Here is a 20,179-nt window from a genome sequence, read left to right on the forward strand (position 1 = left end):
ATTAATCTAGTGGCACTCAAACAAAATGCTATTAAACAAAATGCCTATCACCCCTTTAGAGATATATTGTTTACCTGTATACAGATATGTGTAGACATGCTGTTTAGCAACACAGAGACTTAACCATTATTAACGAGACAGTTCCATTTTTTTTTTCTTTCTGACAGTCTAGCTTTCATTTTTTTCCATGAAAGTCTTCTGTATTATCCATTTTCCCTATATTCTGATATAGGCAATTCTAGAAAACTGGTGTTATTTTAGTGAAGGCTCTTTCACCTGCAGAAAAAAAATGAAAGGTGGTCCAAGTCTTTACTGACCCCTCATTAGGCCAGTCATTGAATATAATGCCCCCCTTTTGCATAGATCTATCTAGACATGCAACAACTGGAACTCCCACAGAGAAATCTTACTAAAAGGATACAAGGCCTAAACATGTCCTAAATGGACCAACTCAAAGCCCTATCAGTAAAGTTGGTATCCTACTGTCTGCTAAAAGATGACCTCCGTCTGGCATACAAAGCATTCTCTGACCCAGTACTGTTGGATTTAGTGTACATCAGCAAGTCAAATGGCATCAGAAATACTCGATCTAGATATTTAAACCTGTTCTGCAACATCAAAAGAACAGTTTGGGAGACAGGTATATCTCACGGAGGATAATGCTACCCTGGAACAGATTCCCCATCAATATAAATCAATGTTCATCCCTGTCCATATTTAAGCACAACTTGGATCTATGGATGGGAATAAGAAAAATTGCCCCCACGATTGCCCTCTGTTGAAATAATGGACAGAGGCACACCCTAAATGCTTTATCCCATAGCATTTATTGTGTTTTCTGCTTTTCTGTAAAAAAACTTGAAAAAAACAAAAAAAATATCCTTGTTTTTCCATACTTTTCTAAGTAGTGTTCCAGAGACCAGATTTTGCTGATCCCTGGGCTTTGTCTTGGTTCCTGTGTTTCTCCATTTTCCTTGTTTGGTCAGGGGGAAGTTTCTTTACTCACCAGTGAGAGTGGGGAGTACTGAGCTGCCTGTTTGTCCTTAGAGGAGTGGTTTAAGGCAGTAACTTGTAGTCTATTGGCCATTTTGGGTCATTTCCTGTCTTTTCCAGCCCCATGCTATAAAGAGCGTTTTGGCGGGCTTTTCCAGCTATTGAGAACTCAGCACAGCTCCTCGTGGTGGCCAGCAGTGTTCCTCTAGCAGCAGAGACCAGAAAAGACTACCTTTCCAGATTTTAAGTATTTTTCTTGGCTTTTTCGACTTTTTGTGCCTTTCGACCACTGTTTCTGCTTGTTTTATCAAAGTCTGCACTGTTTTTACTGTGTTTATAAGTTAAAACTGTTTACTGCACTTGCTAGTTTAAGTTTTGCCTAAAAGTTAAACTACAGGCTAATACACTCAAGTGTACTAGCTTTTGATAGCATTTAATCGAAAATCATAGCATTTATTGTGTTTTCTGCTTTTCTGTAAAAAACTTGAAAAAAACAAAAAAAATATCCTTGTTTTTCCATACTTTTCTAAGTAGTGTTCCAGAGACCAGATTTTGCTGATCCCTGGGCTTTGTCTTGGTTCCTGTGTTTCTCCATTTTCCTTGTTTGGTCAGGGGGAAGTTTCTTTACTCACCAGTGAGAGTGGGGAGTACTGAGCTGCCTGTTTGTCCTTAGAGGAGTGGTTTAAGGCAGTAACTTGTAGTCTATTGGCCATTTTGGGTCATTTCCTGTCTTTTCCAGCCCCTGCTATAAAGCGTTTTGGCGGGCTTTTCCAGCTATTGAGAACTCAGCACAGCTCCTCGTGGTGGCCAGCAGTGTTCCTCTAGCAGCAGAGACCAGAAAAGACTACCTTTCCAGATTTTAAGTATTTTTCTTGGCTTTTTCGACTTTTTGTGCCTTTCGACCACTGTTTCTGCTTGTTTTATCAAAGTCTGCACTGTTTTACTGTGTTTATAAGCTAAAACTGTTTACTGCACTTGCTAGTTTAAGTTTTGCCTAAAAGTTAAACTACAGGCTAATACACTCAAGTGTACTAGCTTTTGATAGCATTTAATCGAAAATCATAGCATTTATTGTGTTTTCTGCTTTTCTGTAAAAAAACTTGAAAAAACAAAAAAATATCCTTGTTTTTCCATACTTTTCTAAGTAGTGTTCCAGAGACCAGATTTTGCTGATCCCTGGGCTTTGTCTTGGTTCCTGTGTTTCTCCATTTTCCTTGTTTGGTCAGGGGGAAGTTTCTTTACTCACCAGTGAGAGTGGGGAGTACTGAGCTGCCTGTTTGTCCTTAGAGGAGTGGTTTAAGGCAGTAACTTGTAGTCTATTGGCCATTTTGGGTCATTTCCTGTCTTTTCCAGCCCCTGCTATAAAGCTGCGTTTTAGCGCTTTAGTATGAGTTGCCGCTGTTGCACACTAGGGCAGCGCCGGTTAAGCAGGTTTAAACTATTCGGGCTACCTAAAGTCCACTCTTCAAATTTTCCCTTAAAACTACCTTCCTTGAGCTATACTACTGATCTAATCAGCGTATCCTAGAACTAAAAGGATCATCTCTACTTGACTCCAAGTAGACTATTCTCTATCTGTTAAACCTAGCACTTGCTCCTACAGTACTTATTACCTTGATACGGCACTCTTGTCATAGATAGTACCCCAAAAGGCAAACCCCCATTTCTCGGTCACCCACGTCCCCGGAATCTTTTTTAAAGTTTTTTGTCTATTCCTTCTAGCATGTCGAGGGATCAGTTACTAGTGTCCTCTCCTGCTCAGCTGGTGAACCTGGGAATATTGAGGCAATGTTACAATTGCCTCATGTACACAGACAACCCTCTCCTCCTCCCACAAAACACAAATACATGTGAGAGATGCAACTATATGGCCAAACTGGAGGCTGAGCTCTCTCAACATAGGACTGGCAAGACCAGTCAGGAGGAGAAGGTTACCACACACACTATAGACCCAGTCTCACATAGTACCACCACAACCTCAAATCATACACATAAACACACAAAGACATACTCGGAGGCTCTGATCAAAAATCTACCAAAACAGCAGAGGCCACCAAAGCAGACACCCAAACAACCACCACCTCAGAACACAACACCTGCAACACATAGACCTCACAGTCAGAGTGTCAAACAGTCACAGCCCTTAAGGCCAAACACAATGCCAGACACACTAGTCATTGGTGACTCCATAGTCAGACACACTGGCGTCCCGCTCACCAGACTGAGTAAGGAGAAGGTCACAGTAAGCTGCCTGTCGGGCACTAGAATCCGCCACATAACGCAAGCACTCAGGTCTCTCAACAGCAGGTACAAATATGACTCAGTCATTGTCCACGCTGGTGTAAGCGACCTGAGGCGTACCTCCTTGGACTACATGAAAAGAGACATTGAGGAGCTCTCTGATTATGTAGCCCAGGCAGGTATGACCCTGACCTTGAGCAGTATCCTACCTTCACCAAGAATGATGCCTCAATACAGAGATAAGATGATCAGCTTTAACAATTGGCTTAAGTACTGGTGTCATTCAAAGGGGATCCAGTGTCTGTCTGCCTGGGATGACATGCTGGACAAGCCACGCTGCTTCGCAAGGGACGGCTTGCACCTGTCACCCCTGGGATTCCGGATATTGGCAAAGGCTCTTGCCACCCCCATAGTGCCTTTTTTAGGCAAGGCTCAAATTCTAAACCTACCACCCTAGAACACAAAAGGAAAAAACTAAGGGTAATGCTGCTCAATGCCAGAAGTCTAAATCTCAAAATGCACGCACTCAAAGCCCTTCTCAGTATGGAGAACATCGATGTCTGTGCTGTGACAGAAACCTGGTTCAAGGCTCCTGAGAGCACCCCAGCACTATCAGGTTTTACCTCATATCATGCGTTCCGGCCCCAAAATCTGGACAATACTAAGAAAGGAGGGGGGGTATCCATATTCATCAAGGACACCCACACCTCAAGACTGGTGGCAACGCATGATGCATCGGAGACCATCCAGGTGCAATTAACCATAGGCAAGACTGCTCTGCAAATTGTAGCATGTTACAGGCCACCCTCACAAACTCAGGAACCTCACATGGCCTTCCTGAAAACACTAGAGGGATAAATGTATCACCAAACACCATCATACTAGGTGACTTCAATTACCCTAATATAGACTGGGAACACTACTCAAGCCCAAACACCCTAGCCCAAAAGTTCCTGGAGTTCATAAACTCAAATGCCATGGAACAACTAGTCACCATCCCCACAAGAGGAGATAACATACTTGATCTCATCATCACGAACATGGGAGCACAATGTTCAACACCGGAAGTATACCCCTCACTGGTGAGATCAGATCACAAACTAATCTTGCTGGAGGTCCTCATTCCACCCCCACCTGAAATAAAAAAGACCACAGTAAAGAACTTCTCGAAAGCCGACTTCACACTTCTAAAGACTAGTGTGGTCTCCTTTAAGGCCCCGAGCTGGCGGAAAACAGTACTCAAGCCGCTGAATCACTTACAAATGCCTTCTACCAGCACCTGCAGGACTGCATGGATAAGGCAATCCCAAGCAAAACAAAGACTCTCTGTACCAAAGGTAAGCGTCCAGTCTGGTGGACCCCAGCCATAAACAAACTCTACAACAAAAGGAGGAAGCTACTACAAGATAGAGCAAAATCCTTAAAAGGTAAGACACCCTTGATCACTATAAGTAAAAAACTAAGAGCTCTCATAAAATCATCCAAAGCAAATTTCGAGAGAAAAATAGCTAAAGACTCAAAAGACAATCATAAGGCCTTCTTTAGCTATGTTAGAAACCTGGGAGGAAACTCCCAGATATGCTCAGAACTAGTTCAAAATGATGTGAAGATTACTGATCCTACAGACATTGCCAACATACTGGCTGACAGGTTCAGTGCAAACTTCTCCCCCCCCCTCCCCCCCACAAGGAGAGATATCTATACCAAAGGATTGCAGCCCCCCAAACATCTCCAATGCCCAAGTGAGAACTGCTCTCTCCAAAGCAAAATACACAGCATCCATGGGACCTGATGGTGTCCCCGGCTGTGTGCTCCACGAACTCAATGAGGAATTAAACCCACAGCTAGGACAGCTGTTTAATCAAAGTCTTACCTCTGGATACGTACCCAGGGAGTGGCGCACTGCAACTGTGGTCCCACTTCACAAAGGCGGTGCCTCCACCGACCCTGGAAATTACCGGCCCATTAGCTTGACAAGCCTTATCTGCAAAGCCATGGAGAGGATCATAATGGACCTCATAAATAAAGACATAGGGAATTTGCAGACTTTGGATCCAACCCAGTTTGGCTTTGTCAAAGGCAGATCATGCCTTTTAAACTTGGTTGACTTTTGAAACAGTCACCAAAGCCATTGATGAGGAAAAGGCAGTCCATACAGCCTACCTCGATCTGGCTAAGGCCTTTGATACAATACCCCACTCGGGTATCATTGAAAAACTCATCAGCTTAAATGTTAACCCATACATTACAAGATGGGTTGCAAACTGGCTGAGTGACAGAACCCACAGGGTCAGAGTTGCTGGCGCCATGTCAGACTCAAAGCCTGTCACAAGTGGTGTCCCACAGGGCTCAGTCCTGGGCCCACTCTTGTTTGGCATCTACTTTTCTGAAGTACAAGCAAACACAGGAGGGTTATGGCTGACAAAGTTTGCAGATGACTGCAAACTGGGCGCCATAGTAGAAAATACATCTGACACAGATATCCTTCAGAAGGGTCTCACAGAACCGGATAACTGGTGCCAGAGCCACGGCCTAAAGTTGAATGCCAAAAAATGCATAGTCATACCCTTCGGGAAAAACAAGGTTACCCCTAGCTACCAAATAGGTGGCAATCCACTGAGCACAGAAGAAGTTATCAGGGACCTGGGGACCCAGGTTGATAGTAGTCTGTCATTCGACACCCATGTAGCTAAAGTAGTTAGGAAGACCTTCTACATTGCCCACCTTATCATGAAGGGATTCTCATCTAGATCAAGGGAGGTCATAGTCTCCTTTACTCATCACTCATCAGACCAATGATTGAGTACAATGCCCCATTCGAATGTATCTGACCCGACACTTGCAGCAGCTGGAGAGGCCACAAAAGTTCCTCACCAAAAGGATAAAGGGTCTCAAAATCTGTCCTATGCTGCCCGACTGAAAGAACTCCAGCTCTATTCAGTCGCCACGCTTGCTCAGAGGTGACCTTTGCCTAACATACAAGGCCATGTCAAACCCAGATTTGATGAATATGCTTCACCTCAAAAATCTAGATCCATCAGAGCCACAAGGGGAGACTTAAACCTCGACACGGCTATTAATAGGACGTGCTGGAGGGATAGATTCATCACCCAAAGACTCCCTATGCTGTGGAACAAAATCCCGGTATATGTGAGGCAGAGCACCTCACTGGCCTTGTTCAAGAGAAATCTTGACCAATGGATGGGAGATCGCAGATATACCCCAGGGATTACCTCAGTGTCACTGCTCGACAGAGGCACAGCAAAATAATGGGTATAGTTCCCCATACTAAAGGGGTGGCGTAAGCCACAAAACGATGGGCTAGGCTTGTAAATGCCCTCGGGCAGATAGCCTAGTATGAACCTATGAACCTATGAACCTATAAGTTCCCTCAAACTATCTATAGTATGATCCCAGTTATTCTCATTAGGGGTAACATATAATTATTTATCTCTTTAGAATCATAATAATGTGCCTTGCCTCACAGAGATTAATGCACCTAAGAATTTTGTTTTATGTGGTCTGTATTAGCTTTGTGTTTCTTGGGGGAATGAGAGAAGTAATCGGTAGTCCATATTCAAGTCTGAGAAGCAGCATATTTATTATTACACCTTGCCTAGCTTCTGAAGTAAGTGGAAAGACATCTTGTAAGATATCTTTATTTCTTTTAGGATAACAGGATCACAGAAAGTTACTAGGCTATTGGCCCTGAGGCCCTTACAAGTCTAGTGAAGAATTTAGCCCATGTTCCGACAAGTCAGCACCTGATGCCCCTGTCCAGCAGGGACACAGGTGGAATCCCAGGGGTATATTTTCTGTTCCCCATCCAGTTTTTCAGGCTGCGCTTAAAAAGGGTTAATGAGGTTAACTACTTGACGTGGAGAGGGAGTCTATTCCACAGAAGGGGGAGTCTCTGGGACACAAATGTGTCCTGCTAACAAGTCCTATTGATATCTCAGACCAGGTTGAGGCCGCGCGTGGGGGGTTACCCAAGTGGACCTTGACTTGCAGATATGCAGCAGTCCCATCAAGGAGGGGTCTGAGCTTGCTTTGTATGCCAGACAGAGGTCGCATCTGAGGAGTCTGTATGAGACTGAGTAGACAGACAGGGATTTTAGCCTATCTGTGTAGGGTAAATGTTTGAGGACCTGGAGTCTCCTGATGAGGAACCACTGTGGTCTCTCCAGCTGCTGCATGTGCTTTGTGAGGTACATGCCAAAACGGTATTGTACTCAATAACGGGTCTTATAAGGGAAGAATACAGGGATGTTATGACGTCCATGTCCCTGGATGAGATACCCTTACTAATGAGGTGGGCCACGTAGAAAGCTTTCTGTACAACGGTGGAAATATGATGGTCCAAAGTCAATTTGCTATCAACCTGGGTGCCCAAGTCCCTCACGACTGATTATGCATTTAGGACCTTGTTATTGATGTGATAATTTGTGGGGAGGTCACTCTCCCCAAAGGTGATGATGCATTTTTTGGCATTCAGTTTGAGACCATGTTTCTGGCACCATCATTTGTTTGGGTTAGACCCTCTTGGGGAATGTCCACATCACTATGGAATTGATGACAGTATCCAGCTTGCAGTCATCTGCAAACTTGGTCAGCCATAGCCCACTGGTTTTGGTCTGCACCTCAGAAAAGTACTAAACAACAGAAGCCCCAAGACTGATCCCTCCCTGAGTTACACCACTAGATACGGATCTACTTGCTTGAGGTGGCTTCCCCTATTTTGACTAGGTGAGTTCCATCATTGAGCCAGTTTGCTACCCATCTGGTAACATACAGATTGATGCCTAGTTGAGAAAGTGAGGAATAATATCGAGGGCTTTGGCCAGGTCAAGGTAGGTGATGTGCATCATCTTCCCCTTGTCTATGGCTTTGGTGACTGTCTCAAAGAAGTCAACCAAATTTAACACGCATGACTTCCCAGTGATGAAACCAAACTGTGTGGGATCCAGTGTTTGGAGGTTGCCAGTGTCCTTGTTAATGAAGTCCATGATAATCGATTCCACGGCCTTGCATATCAGGCTAGTTAGGTTGATGGGTCTATAATTTCCTGAATCAGTGGACGCTCCACCTTTGTGGAAAGGGATGACAGTGGCTATCCACCACTTGGCTGGGACAAAGCCAGTACTCAGGCTTTGACTGAATAGGATGCCTAACAGTGCCGCAAGTTCCTGCCTGAGTTCATGTAGGATGCAGCCTGGAATGTTATCAGGTCCCATGGAGGCTGTTATCTTTTACCTTTGAGAGAGCAATGATGACTTGCTCCCTAGAGATAAGAGGAAGGGGCAGGTGCTGGAGATGTCTTGATTTACTGATGGGGATACAGTGGGGTGAAGTTTTCACTGAACATGTGAGCTGGCAGGTTGGCTATATCTATGGCGCTTGTGTATGTGATGTCCTTGACCACCAGTTCTGAGCATATCTGAGTGCCTCCTTTGAGACTGCAGATATATTTGAAGAAAGCCTTATCACTATCTTTAGTAGATGTGGCAAGTTTGGACTTGAAGTTTGCTTTGGAGAATTTCATTAGTACTCTTATTGCTTGCTCAGGCTAAGGAGAGATTGCTTCCAATACAGGCACCTGTTCTTTCTTGGTCCTAGACAGCAATTTTTTTCTTTTGTTATAGAGTTTATTTATTGCAAATGTCCACCAGACAGGTTTACTCTTACTTAAGAAGGAGGACTTTGTCCTGTCGGGTATTCCTGATTCCATGCAGCTATATAAATGCTAATATAGTACTTTGGCACAGGTTTGGACATATGTGCCAGTTCCTATGGAGGAGGCTGTGAAGCTGTTATACCTCCCAACAAGAGGCTGTAATCAGCTTTGGATAAGTTTTTTTGTTTGACCCTAGCGGGGGTGGGGTGGGGGGAGGTGGTGACTTTGAAAGTGATCTCTTTATGGTTGGATCTTCCCAGGGAGGATGACACTGTAGGGATGCTGCAGTGGTTACTCATGTTGATTAATATCAAGTCCAAGATATTATCACCTCTTGTGGGGGTGTCGACCAGCTGGTCCAATGCATTTGCATTGATGAAATCAAGGAATGTCTGGGCATTTGTGTTTTGGCATGAGTAGTTCTTCCAATCTATGGTTGGATAGTTAAAGTCACGCAGGATCAGGGTAAAGGTTGAATCTTGATAAATTTGAAGAGGTCCACATAGGTGGAGTGGGCATCTTGAGTCAAAGTTGGGGGCCTGTAGCTAGCTATGATTTGAATAGGGGTCTTGTCAACGGTTAACTGCACCGGAAGTGTCTGCTATGCATCATACGGTTTGACGAGCCTGGAGGTGTATATGTCTTTAATATATATTTCAACTCCACCTCCTTTTGCTTTGCTGTCCATGGTTTGGGATCTGAATGTATGACCTGGTATGGCTAGGGTGCTCTCCGTAGCTTTGAACCAGGTTTCTGTGACTGCACAAAAGTCAGCATCTTCCATGGTTAAGAATGCTTGCAATGAGTGCAGTTTCATGTTTAGACTCCTAGCGTTTAGCAGAATGGCCTTTAATTTGCGTTTTGATGAAATTTTCATGTTGATAGTTTTGACCTCATGGCATTGCCTGAAAAAGGCTCTATACGGAGGTAACAGCCTTTGCCAGAAGCCCAAGGGAGACAGATGCAGGCCATCTCTGGCAAAGCATCGTGGTTTGTCGATCATGTCTTCCCAGGCTGTCAGGTAATGGATCCCTTGGAATGAAACCAGAAACTAAGCCTGTTGTTAAAGTCAATCATTTTCTGTTTGTATTGAGGCTTCATTCTGGGTGATGGTACAATGCTGCTTAAGGCTAGGAACATACCTGCCTGGGACACATTCAGCGAGCTCGATCATGTCGCTCCACATAGTCCAGGGAGGTATGTCTCAAATCATTTACGCCAATATGAACTATGACGGAGTCATAACAGTATCTGCTGTTGAGAGACTTGAGTGCATGGGTGATATGACAGATTCTGGCACCTGACAAACAACTAACCATGACATAAATAGGTTTACAGATTAGTACTAGGCTAGCTGCCTTGTGGGCCATTTTAAACCTAGCTAATTAACCCATGTCAGAATTAAACCCTGCATCTTGTCTGTAAGGCAAATATCTTGCCTGTGTTGCTAACCTCCCTCTTGTTCAGCATTTCGTACTTTATTTCTTGGGTTTCTATGTAAGAATGAAATTTAAGATGTTCGTCAAAAATTTTTTCCACATATCTCTATTGCTGGGCTTGGGTGACAGATCTCTGTTGTTGGGCTTGGGTCAAATATGTTCCAAAACACACACAGAAACTGGAGTAAACGGTCACTATCCAAATCTTACTGTGCTTCCTAGTACTTCGCCATAACGCCTTCTAGGGAATAATTTATCACAAGGATAGTGCTGAATTAAATACAATTCAATAAAACAATTAACCAATGGGCGAGTCATGGAGATGAAAATGCATCAAAACATTAACAGCTGGATAAGATAATCAACTCTAACACACCATTAGCTGACATTTCATTTAGCTATATAAAATAATAGTACATACATATGATAAACCTACATTCTTAAACACAAACTCTATAAATATGACAATTCATATGCAATCACCAAATGTGTACCAGAAAACTTATAAATCAAATAACATTTAGAATAAGAACATATGTAACTGAAAAACACTATATAAATTTCAACTAATGCTGTAACACTAATATTGATTTTATACATATAAATCCATTTCCAAGTTAAGACCATCAGGCCATAAGGTCCCATAATTGATAATACATCTACTCTCCTTTCTTAAAAGGGTGTGTATATGATCAACACCTTGCTGAACATGTGGCTTGTTTAATACAGTAAAAAATAAATCACTAGTACTTCCATTATGGACAGAATGGTAATGCTAAGCTACAAGATTGTTGAGCCTCACATTTCTATCATCACCTAAATGTTCCATAATTCTTTTCTTAACCATCCGTCTGGTTTGTCTGCAATACCATTTACTGGGCTAACAGTGACATCCGATGGCATAAACAAGACCACTGCTATTGCAATTATAAGACCGTAAGGCCCTAATTTTTTTCCAATTAATCAAGCTCCCTGAGATGTTCTTAACCTTATCACATATCTTGCATCTTCCGCACCTGAAGGTGCCCACTGGACTACCATTATCAATAGCTCTATTGGTAGCCTTCACATTAAGTAACTCTTTTAGATTAAAAAATCTACTGTGTGAAAATACAACCCAATCAGTGAAGAACCTCCCCACCTCATCATCCTGTTTGACGATGGGCCAAAACCTATGTACAAGGGCTTTCAAAGTCAATGAAAAAGGAGAAAATTTGTTAACAAAAAATATATCATCCTCAGAAACTTTCTCAGAACCATTGTGCCTGGGGATTTTTCTACGGCCTGATGACCTCGAGGGAATAATATTCCCTCTGGCCCCATCTTCGGCTTTTTTCAAAATGTCCTTAGAATAACTCCTACTGGCTAACTTGGATGTAACTATGTCAAACTCTCTGTCCAAAGTTGTCTTATCATAAACATTACCACTGATGCGTTTATATTCTCCAAAAGGTAGAGAATTTAATAAGTGCTCTGGGTGCATACTATCTGCACTTAAAAAATTATTAGCTGCTCTGTCTTTGTAATATGGTCTGAAAGAAATCAGGCTGTCCTTCCCAACAAAAAAACTGCATATCTAAAAATTCTATGCTCTCCCTATGTATTTTATAAGTGAATGTAATATCATCACACTGATTCTGATCAACTTCCAACATGAACTGTTCAAACTGGAAACAGGGAAGCGTCCGTGGTCACAGTGGCTACTGGAAGGGGTAGAACAACGGGACGTCCTATAGTTATATGAAGAGACGTCAACCACCACTGGAGATCTCTCTTGCAAGAGTTTGTAATCAAAATCATATGACTCATTGGAAGTTCCTGATAGGACCACTGGGTGAACAGCAGCCATTGAAGAATCTGCATATGCATCCTTGCTAATGGTATGGCCAAGATCGCTGCAGCCATCAACCCTAATACTTTCAAGACTTCTGTGGCTGGTGCTCTGTCCTTCGACACTAGTGAGTTGACATGCTGGTGGAGGAAAAAGACCCTCTCGATTGGTAGTCGTAGAGTGGTGGTTGAATTGTCTAACTCTGCCCCTATAACAACAATATGCTGCGATGGCGGCAAGGCAGATTTTTCTGAGTTGATTGTAATGCCTAAGTGATGGCAGAGTGTATTCTCTTGCTTGAGTAAGTTGATGCCTGGTGGTGGAGGTAAGGAGCCAATCGTCTAGGTACGGAAACAGCTGGAATCCTAGACGCCTCAGATGAGCCGTGACCACTGCCATGCATTTGGTGAACACTCCGAAGGCCAAAGGGCAGGGCTCAAAACTGATAATGATTGGCTCCCAGCTGGAAACGCAAATGATCTCTGGATGGCCTGTCCATTTTTATGTGGTAGTACGCATCCTTGAGATCTATCGAGCACATCCAACTGTCTCTCCCCAAAAAGGGAAGTATTGACTGAAGCGTGACCATCCGGAACTTCTCTTTCTTTACAAATTGGTTAAGTCTGTTGAGGTCCAAAATAGGCCTCCAGTCCCCTGCTTCTTTGGAACCAAAAGGATCCTATTTGGTCTGCTGGGACTGGCTGGATGACTCTTTTTCTAGCAACTTGCAGACCGCTATAGTTGCTTGTTCCCTGTAACTGGGTGGAACATCCGGGATTCTCCTTGGGGGCATGGGTTGGGTGAAGAATGGTATGAAATACCCTCTGGAAATAATACTTTGTACCCAGCTGTCATTTGTTATATCTAGCCAGGCATCTGGGTATAAAGATAAGCGACCTCTGACTGCCTCCAGAGCCGGACAGTCGGGTCTCCCTTCAGAAGCGCTGATAGGACTGACCAGAGAAGTGATCTCTGTCACCCTGGTGTTGTGGACCCCCTCTGCCATGAGGGCGGCATCTTCCATTGTTACCCACACCTCTGCCCCTAGAGAGGGTTTGACCATGTGTGTCCTGAAAGGCTTCTTGGGCTTTTTGGAACGACATTTTCCCTCCCTGTTGGCCTTTGGGTTAAGGCAGAGTAGGGGTGGAAAAACAGACTCCGACGGCAGAGTCTTTCCCTCCTGCTCACACCTGGTGACAGTTTCCTTCACTTTGGGCCCAAAGAGAGATGAGCCATCAAACAGGGTGTTGACAAATGAAGACAAAGGGCTCCGCGAAGGAACACAAGCACATCCAGGAATGTCGTCTTAGCGCAACTCCTGTACCTGCTGCTCTACTTGCCCCATTAACTGCATATGATATAAGATGCATGGACGAGTTCATGATGGAATTTAGGGTAGTGAGCTGGGCGGCAACTTTGCCAGAAGCCCCTGCAGCTACAGTACCCTGAAGAGTATCTCCCAACCCCTTGAGGAGATCTCTCTGCAGTTTGGTGAAGTGGGTCAAATAGTTCAGGGATCGGAGTGTAAAAGTCGCTGAACTAAACATGCGTTTCCCATATCGATCCATGATCCTGGATTCTCTGTTAGGAGGATGGATCGTCAAGGAAGTCTCAGACATTTCCTTCATGGTGGCTGCCGCCACCACCATGGCATCAACAGGGACTCCTATGGACAAAAAAATCTTTATCTACGGGGCAGAAATGAACTTGTTGGGTCTCCGAGGGACAGGCTCCATGACTCCCACGCCCTTCGAAAGACCAGCTGCATGAGCTCATCGAAGGGCAGAGACACCCAAGAGGTGGAAGGTTGAGACCCGAAAGCCTTCAGGACAACTGACTCATCCTCAGTAGGGCATTTTGGATTGCCAATCACCCCTCTGCCTAAGGATCTCAAGCATCTCCGCAAAGGAGATATCCCCAGAGGGGGATCGGAGGGACCCTTCTGACTCATCCAAGTCAGTATCAGATGTCATAGACTCCTGTGGGGAGTCCAAGTGTCTCCTCTTACACAATCTCTTCCTGAGGGCCTCTTCAGTGGGAGTCTCTGGGGAGGTCTCGGAAGAGCAAGGGGCGCCCTGGGGGCTACCTGAGGCTCAGGGTCCCTACATTTAGCCTGGACGATGAAGGCAGAAGTGGACACAGGCACTTTGGGGGAAAAAGAGGCCAGACCTGGAGTCGAGGATGTCTTTGGGGACCAGGCTCTCCTCATGGCTTCAAAGGCATCACGGCTCCGATGAGAAGGATTCGACGGATCCGAGGGAACCGCCATCCCCTCCCGCACCGAGGCCGTGGGCTCCGAGCCGGAGGTAGGAGCCGAGCTCATCCAAGCCGAGGCCCCGAGAGGAAGAGTTGGCACCGACAAGTCGGTGCGACTATCATACCCGATAGGAGACTGTCGGCCCCTAGAGTCCCCGGTCAGCGCCAAGGATGTCAGAGTAGATGGAACTGATGACACCGGAGCAGGTCTCGGCTCCAAAGGCTCCACGAACAGCAGGTCGGCCCCCTCCAGCTCCAAAAATCCAGTACGGCTCGGAGGAGGAGCAGTCAAATCCGGGATGGTGGTCTTCAGTTCCAACACTGGGGTCGGGGCTGACAATAATTTGGCAAGGCCTGGTGCCCGTAAGAGCTTCTGCACCAATCGGTTCATATTCAAATCCGATAGGCTGACAGAAGATCTAGAGGAGTGCACCGAAGGTGCTGATTGGAGGAGTGGAGATACAGGTCACTCAGAGACTGGCTCCAAAACAGTAGGCTGGCTCCTAAAAGAGACATTCGGCTCCGAGAGCTGCGGAGCCGAAGTCCTGGAATCCTCCACTTTCTTAGACTTTTTAGATGCCTTGGAATCAGTAGATGATTTTGATGATTTGGAGGACTTGCTGGCTCCATCCTGGTCAGACAAAGCTTCAGTAAAAGGATGCTTCAGCAAACCTTGATCCACAAGCTTCCCTTTCCTCTCTAAAAGAACTCTTGAAGAAAAGGAATGGGAAATTCTACAGGACTCCTGCAAGTGCACCGCACTCAAACAATACACGCACTGAACATGCCCATCAGTGACAGACATCTTTTCCCCGCAGTCTGGACATTTTATGAATCCAGACTTTGGGTGCTTGTCTTTTTCCTTAGACATATTAAGCAAAATACAGACTAAACAGTCTAAAACAACCTAGAAGAAAAATCTATCCTAGGCTCAAGATAACACTTCTAATTAACTAACACCATTTAACAAATGGCCGGAGAAAAATGAGGCCAACAGTATAATACAGCCTAAAAGTTAAAGATATCCTTAGGCTCAACTTTAATACAGAACACACTATGAAACTATAATGCACACTATAGTAATATAAGGAAACACACACACACACTGAATAACTAGGCCTAACACAAGGCCACTACAAATATGATAAACTATGAAGCACCAAGGGAATAGGTCTAAAGAGACAACTACAGGAGCTTAATATATAACTAACTATCTATAAAAGATAAAGAAGTTTTTGAAAAAGACTTGCGAATAGCGATTTTGTGTCAAAAAAGGCTTGGGCGAACTGGAACCACTGAGATCCGTGCCGCGGCAAACTAGATCTGAGGTAATTCCGGCAGTGCATCATGGGATAAGGGGCTTGGTCTCGAGCTACTGGTAAACCTTGAGCTTTGCTAACAGCCGTGTGGGAGCCGATGGATCGGCTCCGAACCCATCAGTGAAGAATGAACGGCGAGATTGAACAACTTCACATTTCTTGTTACAGTCATTTCAAAATATGTAATATTTCATGATAGGTAAAATTATCTATGTAATAATCATTTAATTATCCTCTATAATATGTTGCACAATGGCACCTTGGTTGTTGCTGAAAATGGTCTGTGGATTAGTTCACTTACCCGGTCAACAAAGAAAAAATTAAATAGAAAAAAGTTATGACTATGCCATCTTTGTAGAAAAGAAAGCTTACACAAGAGAAATCTTAAGAGAGAGTATTTAAAAACAAGAATAAGCAAAAACCAAGTATAGAGCCCTGAGAGAGGCTCTTCAGAGTTGTGCCTGTTCTGCAGCTTATATTATCGCCACAACTTTGTTGTGGAAATACCATGTTGCAAATGTTCCTAAAATGCCATAAGGGTCTTTTTTCTCATCCATTCTGGAATGAGGACTTTAAATCACCTGCTACATCTGGATAAACAGTAATGATCTTTTCTTAAGCAAATGGCAGAAAAGTGTGAATGATCTTACAGAGTAAAATCCCAGGTTTCTAGAGTCAGTCTTTAAGGCAGGTTTGCATTTTTTGAGGGTACTTATGATGTACATGGCATCATAAAAATCAGGCAGCAAACATAGGGGGGGGGGGTCTACCTTTACATATAGTCCGAACTTTGTCTTGGATATTTCATAGACAAATTAAAACGCATAAAAACAATGTGGTACTTCTAAGATTACATTCCCTTTATGACCTATGGCAAAAATGAAATGAAACACTTCCTTTCTTTCTCTGCATGTCCCATTACGAATTTAGGTCCGGCAAGTAAAAGTGTCTTTGGGGAACAAGCCACGGAGTTTCACACTTGCATAAAGTGTTCCCTTTTTTGTTCTGACTTGGGATACATCAGTTAATTTATCTAAATGCCCACCAGTTATTAATGTATCTTTATAATTAATGTGTTTATAGTTTTTTATTGCATTTGTTGACTGGGTTAGTCCAAATGAGCTGTGGTAGACCCTTTTCAGTGAAGGTTGAGGGAGAACAGCTCCATTTACAAAATAAGACAGTTTCACACAACAGAGAAAATGTAAAGCTTAAAGTTATAATATGGACAGAAAATAACTGAAAGGCAGTAATTGGCGAAAATATCGACAGACAGTGAAATATACAGGTCATTAGATATCAATACATGACAATCTGGCATACATATTGAGGTTTAAAATGTCAATTTATATTTTCAGGTTGGAGGAGTACGAGTGTGTGGGAGTATGAGTATAGTGCAGAGAGGAGATGAGGAATATGTGAGTAGTATGTGCATTTGTTAGCTGAGATAAGGAAAGTTGTAGTGAAGTTGTGGACAATGTAGAAGGTAATAAGTATGATCTGCAATTTTGCTGGAGGGAAAACATGTTAGGGGTAAGTAGAGACAGTAGGAACAGCAGCAAGACCAAAGGAGTAGAAGACAGTAGGAAATTTATATTGAGAATCTGCTTTGTTGAGGTATATCGGTGTACTGTAGGTGTGTAAAGGCCGAGGTAGTCTATCCTGGGGAGGTGCAACAGCCAACAGCATAGTCAGGTGTTTTGTAAGTGTTGTTTCAGCAAGATTTTTAATCTGGATAGGTTGGTTTGTTGTAACACGTTGGTAGGGACAATTCCAGACTTTGGAGACAAAAGTTGAATACAGGAAAAAAACAACAGAGCTGTGCATTTTAGTTAGGGTAAACAGGGACTTGCCCATGGAGTGTAGTGAATGAGCACATTATTTTATCAACAGTTGCAAACCGGCTGATAGAGTCTGAAAGTTCCAGCTAGCCTAGCAGTTTTAAGGCTAGGCAGTGGTGGGGGGGATTTGCAGATTGAGTATCACAAATTTAGGCATGGGCCCAGACAATATCCCAGGATGCCTGCTAAATAGCATGAAGCATGAAACATGACCTATCAGGGCCTCTGGAATTGCTATTTAACTATAGCCTCCAAACAGGCTTCGTTCCTCATAAATGGAGAACAGCGACAGTCATCCCTCTGCACAAAGGTGGGCCGTCTATGGACCCTGGAAACTACAAACCCATAAGTTTCACTAGTCTTGTATGTAAAGCCATGGAAATAATTATTATGGAAATGATCAACAGTGATATAGTAAACCTCCAGACACTGGGCCAACCCAGTTTGGTTTTGTTAAGGGCAGATCATGCCTACTCAACCTGATGGACTTCTTTGAGAATGTCACCAAAGCAATGGATGAGGGCAAAATGGTTCACACTGCCTACCTTGACCTGGCCACGGCATTTGACACAATACCCCACTCGGGCATTGTTGACAAACTCAAAAGGTTAGATACAAACTTGTATGTCACCCAGTGGATAGCCATGTGGCTCACAGACAGGACTCAGGAAGTTAGAATTGGGGAGTCCACCTCTACAAAGAGGCCAGTCAGAAGTGGTGTTCCTCAGGGATCAGTCCATGGACCACTCCTTTTTGGCATTTACTTCTCTCTGAAATCAAGTCCAATGTCAGTGGTCTCTGGCTAACTAAATTTGCAGATGATTGCAAATTAGGAGCTGTCATTGAATCCCACACTGACACAAATGTTATCCAGGAGGGGCTGACAGGCAAACAACTGGTGTCACAGCCATGGACTAAAACTACATGCCAAGAAATGCACAACAGTATCCTTTGGGAGGTCATGCACCCCTGGTAACTATCATATTGACAACACACCCCTTAGAGTTGACCCAGTAGTTAGGGACACACACAGACAGCAATCTAGCCTTTGACCATCACGTGTCTGCAGTAGTGAGGAAATCATTCTATTTTGCGCAACTTATAAACAAAGGTATAGCATCTAAGCCCAAGGAAGCCATTGTTCCACTGTATTTGGCATTCATCAGACCTATCATTGAGTACAGTGCCCATTTGGTGTGTACCTAGCCAGGCATATCCAACAAATGGAGCTTCCACAGAGGTTCCTAAAAGAATACAGGGCTTAAGTAAAATGTCCTCTGCAGACTAACTTAAGGCTCTATTCCTGTATTCTGTCTCCTACAGGCTTTTGAGGGGGGAGATCTATGCTGGACATACAGGACATTGTCAGACCCCACTCTGTTAGACCTCCTGCACATCTGCAAAACAAGCTGCACCAGAATTACCCGTTCTAAAGACAAACCTTGTCCGTAATATAAATAGGACTTTTTGGAGAGACAGGTATGTATCCCAGAGATTCCCCCCCCCCCCCTCTGGAACAGGCTCCCCATCCATGTGAAGCCGAGTTCCTCCCTAACCCAATTTAAGTGCAACCTGAACAGTTCGATGGGAACAGGAAATTCATCCCTGCTTTGGCACCTATGTCTCTAACAGACACAGGCAATCTGTAAATGGTTCATGTTTCAGGCCCAAGCTTGTAAATGTTTCATCTCCCGAGCCCCTCCTTACTCTTATCAAGGGTATCAGGACTTGTCAGAGATTTCGGATGCATGGCTAGGCTTAAAAAAGCCCTTGTGGTTGTTAGCCTAGTAAACACCTATGAAGCTATAAAAGCAAAAAGTTTGAATTTTTTTTTTTTTTTTTTTTTTTTTTTATAGAATTCAGCAGGAGGTGAGAATTATTGAGCCGGGTTTCTACAGAAGAAAAAGCAGAGTCTTTTCTGAAGTTCTGGGTAGGTGTCTTTGTGACTAACACCATCAGCATAGTGAATGACAGTTGTGTCATTAGTAGCAGTATAGAAATTATTAATAAAAATGTTTAGTAAGTATGGAGTCCAAGACAGTCTTGTAGAACTCCAAATGAAATCGGCATGAATGGTGACTGTTCTTTCTGCCATTTTATTGTCTACAGCCTGTTAGAACGGAGGAGGGTATCTGTTGATGTTGACTCCCAAAGTGCTTTATGGTCACTCATTTTTAAAATTTAACTTGTGTGCTGCATATTTTCTGTACCTCTTGATTGTACTTACGTACACAGTGCTGATGTGCACTCTCCACTGGCTTAGACAAAGGCAGTTACACTGATTTTACATAATGCATAATAATGCCTTGATAGTAAAATTGCGGGATTTGCAACCGTACTTATCCCTGAAGAACAACTGAATGAGATGGCCAACAGAATGCTGCAAAAATTGTGTAAATAAACTCATGGGTACAGACTTGCAAAAAAGGGCTTGTATGCAAGCTTTGTGATTTCACAGATGACATAATGAAATATTCCTCAAATGTAAAACATGGTAATTGCCTGGCAGAAAAGATTGATTAGCTGTAGTGATGGAAAGAGCTTTTAGTATGACTGTGATAAACCTAATATGCGGATTTGAATGT

The 20,179-nt window shown here is 43.6% G+C and overlaps 2 protein-coding genes across 3 annotated transcripts in view; one reads left to right on the forward strand and one right to left on the reverse strand.

Annotated features, from left to right (window-relative positions):
- CMSS1 (cms1 ribosomal small subunit homolog) overlaps positions 1-20,179 on the reverse strand; it is a 1,462,848-nt gene that overhangs the window by 1,374,500 nt on the left and 68,169 nt on the right. The gene's annotated exons all lie outside the window — the stretch shown is intronic.
- FILIP1L (filamin A interacting protein 1 like) overlaps positions 1-20,179 on the forward strand; it is a 2,033,704-nt gene that overhangs the window by 395,667 nt on the left and 1,617,858 nt on the right. The window lies entirely within an intron of this gene.

Source organism: Protopterus annectens, chromosome 5.part0 (genome assembly GCF_019279795.1).
Source record: "Protopterus annectens isolate FY-2018-M chromosome 5.part0, PAN1.0, whole genome shotgun sequence".
In the NCBI taxonomy this organism is placed as follows: Eukaryota; Metazoa; Chordata; order Ceratodontiformes; family Protopteridae; genus Protopterus; species Protopterus annectens.